Source organism: Nyctereutes procyonoides, unplaced genomic scaffold (assembly GCF_905146905.1).
Source record: "Nyctereutes procyonoides isolate TBG_1078 unplaced genomic scaffold, NYPRO_anot_genome, whole genome shotgun sequence".
NCBI lineage: Eukaryota > Metazoa > Chordata > Mammalia > Carnivora > Canidae > Nyctereutes > Nyctereutes procyonoides.
The window spans coordinates 43007902-43013901 of record NW_026575139.1 but is presented as its reverse complement, the minus strand read 5'-3'; the positions used below and the strand labels follow the sequence as shown (position 1 = coordinate 43013901).

Genomic DNA, 6000 nt, shown 5'->3' with positions numbered 1-6000 from the left:
TATATGATACTTTTAACAGGACCTTCATTTTTATAATATTTAAAAAAAAATGTTTGCTTCCTTCTCCTTTATCCTGAATCCATCCTTCATTGTTAACATTCTTGTTAAATTCTGCCACCCAAAGTGGAGTATATAAAGCCATTTGAGTATGGAAAAAAAATCAGGGATCAAAAAAAATCATGAAGAGGTTGAGCACCATGAGAGTTCCCTAGTGAAGAAAAGTCATTTTTACCAAAAGACTTCTTTTTTCATTTTATCCTTTCTTTTAACCATATTGGTGTTTCCTTAATTATAGACTTGAGGGAAAGGAATCATGAGAGGTCATTAGATCTCTCCATTTATACCACCATGCAGATGGATGGACTTTGCAGGGATAACTCTTTCCCCCTTGATCCTCAGTAAGGACAGCATTCTTTCTGGGAGAAAAGGAGCTCTTGACTCCTTGACTTTAAGGTCCTGTTCCATCTTCAGTCCAAAATCTCAATAAATATAGATTATTTTTCCAACACTTAGTATTGCCTAAAGGTAATATTCCTTTATTTCTTTCTTAACCCCTCTCAACTTCAATAACAGCCACAGTACAAAAGCTAGATTCATAGTAGAAACTAAGTGGAGACTCTCTTTCAAACAGAAAAGTGATCAAATGGATAATCTCTCCTCTTTCAACTTCTCTAGAAATACATTGGTCTGTACACTTTGAATGGCATGTGAATTGCATGGCCATGTTGAAGTGGCTTGAATGAATTCCAAGAAACCACTGAAGTCAAAGTAAAAATAAACAAATAAAAGACACTTAAAATTTTTTTTAAAGTGAGCCAAGAAATATTTATTTTTTTTCTGTTCCAGATGACTAACTTTCTTAAAATCTATTTCTGAATAATCACGTACTTTTCTGAAAATCAAAATCCATTCAATTATGTTGTCTTGAGTGGTAGTGATTATTTTCATGAGAAAAAAAGAAAACTTCGATTGACAAGTGGTTCTCTATAAACACTGTTGTCCCAATCATGAAGTAATTGATCTTATTCAAGCCTCATGGCTTGGGGACCTCTCTGCTATAAAACTATGGGCAGAGAAAGAGAAGATGGCTTCACAAGCCTAAAAGGGACATCATACTTTTAGACCTATTTTCAGTCATTGAAGTATTCACTGCCAGCATCTTGCTCAAGGCCCAGAGTTGGATGACACTTTCTACTTCCATACCCACCTCTTGGCTGGCTTCTTGGACTTGGACAAGTGACTTCTTTTCCTCTCCAAATCCACCCTTAATCTCTATTTCAACCACATAAAATTTTACAGCAATAGCGATGGCAGATAGAAGCTATGAAATTTACCCTAGTGATGTCTGTGGGCACCTCATTTACTAGTTTTATGAATAGACCACCTCCAGCTCTCCTAGCCCTTTCTTAAAGATCTGATGGTCAGCTGATGTGGAACCCAGACATCACTAAGCTGCAAATTCCAATTGAATTCAGTTTAAGATTTTTTACCTTCCAGGTGATTCATTTGTGCACATTTGAAGGAAAAGAAAGATTTCAATATCAGGCTTATCATTGATTCTGGATATTTGTGGTTAAGGGTAACAGAAGGGATAGTTTAAATATTTTTAGTTTTCTCTAATGGTCATGGTGGCTTTATGTGAACAAGCTCCATGATCTTTGCTAATGAATTGTCTTTGATGAAATGAAGGAAAAAGGAGAAGGGTGTATGGAAGAGGATAAATGAAATAACAATGATGTTGTAGAGGCTGGAGTGAGAATTCAAGGACATGAGCTAGGAGGATTGGTAGAGTCCAAGGAAATTATTGTAGCATCTGTTTAATAGTACTCCTGGGAGAAGATGCACCAGTTTGCGAAGAGAAGACAGAGCAGATTTATTTTGTAATGTGTGGCCCATCTTCCACAACAGAGAAAATTAGATCTAAATCCATAAAGTAGAGCTGGAAAATATAGGTTAGAGATCTTTTCTTTGTTACTGGAATGTCACCATTCTATGTAAAAACCAAAAGCTCCTAAAGACAGTGCAAGAAATCAAAGATACACAAATCTCAAAAATTATACCTCTGAGATAGATGATGATATTTTACAGGAGAGTGTTCTATTGTTATTACTCATGTAGATATTTAACTTAAATGTTCTTGAAGAATCTCTGTAGAATGAGAATAACATTAATAAACAAATGCAAAAATTGTATGGTAATTGGTGTTTTGTGATCAAGATCCTTAAATTGCAGTCTTTATCATAAAATCAGAGCTAGTGTAAACAGTCTCTTGTGAGGTAGCCAATGTTTTGTACCCATTTTGGAGGTAGTGCACTAAAAGGAACTTAGAGTAAATTATACCTAAAGACAAATTTTCGTTATCTTCATTGGATAATTTCTTCTTCTAGGATAAATCAAGACCACCAATAATTGCAAGACAGTGTGTAACAATGAAAAGATGAAAAGCAGAAGACCTGGTAGCTGTAATTTCCTCTGCATGCAGACAGCCAAAATTACAGAATATAGCACTTGTTCTACGGATTTGCTCTATTTATTTCTTGTTTAGGAATTCAGACAGGCCTATCACTGTTGTTTTTTTTTTTTTTTTTCCATTAGAGTTTGATCTCTTCTTTGTCTTTACCTGGGGTCTCTGTTCATCTATGTATCATAGTTGAAGTTGGTTTGGGTTCAAATCCCAGTATTGTGCAGCATTAAAAATGTCATTACCTTAGCCCACTTAGCCTAGAAAACAAAGCCTGAGGCAAAGTTGTTGATGTTGTCACTTTGGTGAGAAGCATCATCTGAGAGAAACACAGTGGTAGAAAAAGGGAGGGAGGCAGCCCAGGATGAAGAACAAATGCAAAGGAGTACATTCTCAAAGTGGCCAGAATTTGTAACCAGAATTGGTGATTGCTCAATCTTTCAGGACAGCTTCAGAGAGTCTGTGTGAGTCATTATATCTCAGAACAGTTCACCTGTGTGAAGAAAGAGAAGGAATTATCCATCATTTTTCATTTCCCTTTGGTCATACTTTGACCCATGATCCCTCTGCACTTTTGGGTTGTACCAGCTGGTACTCCTAACAGCCGCTGTGACAGTAAAGGTCCAAGATGGCAGCTGCCTCTTCCATGTGAGTCACAGTCCAGAGAGCACACTGTAGGCAGCAGCAAGCCAGGGGCCTTCTGGCTAGCCTTTCTCTACACTACATTAAGGGGTGAACTAGTGCCTATATGTGAACACCAAAAGGGGCATATGGTGCCTCACACCACAGTGAATAAAACATAGTCTTTGGCAAGAGGCAGAAGGTCCCAGGAGTGAGGTGAAAGAAAAGATGGCTTTCAGTTCTGCCCACAGTAGCATCAGATTCCAGGAACAGCTGTAGTGGCAGTTTTAGCTGGCTTAGCACACAGACCACCATGAAGACAAACATGAACTTTCCTCTCAGACTGTGCTTGGTCCTAGGAAAGCTTTCTGAAGGGTCATGAGCAATAGGAAATAATTTCTGAGTGAATGTTGGGTGAGGAAGTATATAACCTGGGTCCAGGACATTATCCATCTTTTCTAAACCTTGGTTTCTTTATGGGTAAAGAGTAGTAGCTACTATTATTTCCTCTTTTCCCCCCTTTACATGTTTCCTTCCATAGCATCCTCTCCCCCTAGTCACATGCCCTGCTCAAATCTAAGTCTGATGGCTTGTGGTCTCTTGCCTTTAGAATCCTTTGCCAGGCTTTCTAAACGGCCTCACTACTAGTTTTCAATGATCCTAACAACCCATTTTCTTGTATGATGCCTTCTCTGACTGAATAGGAGCGCCTCTTGTATATTTCTCAACTTCCAAGCAAAATACATGAGTGTGTTATTTAGGCTTTTTTTTTTTTTTTTTATTTAGGCTTTCCTAATGCTTTGTTTGTGGCCTTAACAATGACTGTATTTGGAGCCTCTCTAAAAATATTGTGGGTATTGATATTTCTCATATTATTCTATGAACACCAGAGACTGTTTAATGTGTCTTTTATAAGTAGCAGCAGAGTTCTCTTCCTAGGAGCAAACTTATTGTAGCTTTTGGCTGTTTACAATGAGAAGGTAGGAATGTTCTTTGCTGCAACTGTTTTTTTTTTTTTTTTTAATAATTTCACTAATACTCATGAACATCCCCTTATTTCATTCTGACCCTCTCACCTGAAGAGGGTAATCTTTTTGTGTATTTCCATGGCATGAGATTCCCTAATAAGGTAACAAGATGCTTTGCAAGAGAACAATGGATGATATGCCCGAACACCACCCCTAACTCCACTGGGATTGGAGTTCGATGGGTCAGGATTGCAGTTTGAGTTCCAGGGACCAGAGCTGGGCAGGGGAAAGAAGAAGTTACCATCTGTGTGTCCAAGAGTGGAACAAGTCAATGGATGATTCTGATTCACTGTCCTTAGGGAGCATGGAGGATTAACACTAGCACACACAAGTGCTGCCATTAAATACAAGGAGCTGCTTTCAGGTTGGCCGATGGGAGGCAAAGTCAAGAGTTAGTTGCTGGGTGGAACCAGAATGATGCAAGATCAGGAGCAATAGAGGAAAGTTTTGGATGGTTGCAAGACAGAAGCTGGAGCACAGCAGCCTGCCTTTCATGGCATTGGCTGGACAGAAATCAGCATGTGAGAATGCTGAAATAGATGAAAAGTACAGCATCAGGGTAGGGCTGATGCTGGGAGTGCCTGCATGGCAAGGAACATCTTAACAAGGGGCATATCTGCCCTCATATCTCTAGTTGCACATAGGCACTGAGCTGTACATTCATGGAAGATTAATATATGTGTAAATAATTCAAATTTGGCCAAGGAAATGATGTAGCAGCAGGTTGAATTTGCCTACTTGCATTGACTTTCCCCTGGCTGGGCGATGAACATATTTCATAATTGGTAAATGCAGAGTGGCATTTGCCACCCCTCCCACATGTACGCCTTGGCTTGTTCTTGTCATAGGTTAAAAAGCCAAAGACCCCTTGTTTCACACTGTTTCAGAGTGTTTCATGTTCCTTTGTGTAGGAAACCTCCCTTTCTTGTTTTTAGTATGGAGACTTCTTAGCTCACAGCCTGAGCAGGGAAGTAATATTTGGTTAATGTCAAATTTACTCTGAACTTCGCTGGCCTCAAAGTTCATGTCTTGGAAACTGTAGCTCTTCCCATGGTTTGGATATTTTACATCTACACATTACATTCAGAAAGCCAGAGTTTAGACTAATGGAAAAAATAGCTAAATTGATGACTAATTTTACATCAGAAGCTTTTCAACCAGAGAAATAGTGTGCTACAGAGTAAGCAGAGCCACCCCACCCCTGGCCCCCTGCCTTCTGCTTGAAGTGAGATTTTCAAGTGTCTCTTTGAGAGAGGGTGGAGGAACTACAGAGTGGAGGCACAGCTGCACAGACCCACACAGCAGATGGTCCAACTGAAACACAGGCGGCCTGAAGTTACTCTCCACTGGGTACTACTGACCAAGCTATTGAGTCATGCAGCCACTTGTTATGCTGAAAAGGATTGTTTAGGAAGAAAAAGGGGGTGGTTTTCTTTGCTTAATATATCCCTATTGAAGGTCATGACCCATCTTTCTTATTGCCCACTTTTATTTATACACCATAAGGAATAATTTTCAGCTCACCTTCCCCACTCCACTCCTTTGCCAGAACATATAGAAATGTTCATGTTTAAAATGAAAAGCTCTTGTTTTCTTGGCTGAATATCAAGATTTTTCCAGATTGTCAACTCCTTAAGAGGGGAGAAGCATAAAATCCAGCTGTAGAAACCCAAAAGTGACCTAACATAATCCAGGTGTTTCTAGTTTTCTTAGGAAAGAAGGTGAATGTATATACAATGCCTGACTGACCGTACCTAGAGGATACTGCCCGGTAACAACTAGGTTGTTCTGACAGGGGGTTGTGAGCGAGTCCATAGGGTATGACAATGATATCTGATTTATCAAGACTGGTTTTGTAGTGGTGTTCTGAAAATTTGTGACCTTGTATAT

At 39.2% G+C, this 6000-nt stretch overlaps 1 long non-coding RNA gene across 1 annotated transcript in view; it reads right to left on the bottom strand.

Annotated features, from left to right (window-relative positions):
* Nucleotides 1-2691: 2691 nt before the first annotated feature.
* Nucleotides 2692-6000, bottom strand: part of LOC129496175 (uncharacterized) — an 86949-nt gene continuing 83640 nt past the window's right edge. The window contains exon 4 of the long non-coding RNA XR_008661678.1: nucleotides 2692-2954. This is a non-coding gene — a long non-coding RNA (uncharacterized LOC129496175). The remainder of the gene's footprint in view (nucleotides 2955-6000) is intronic.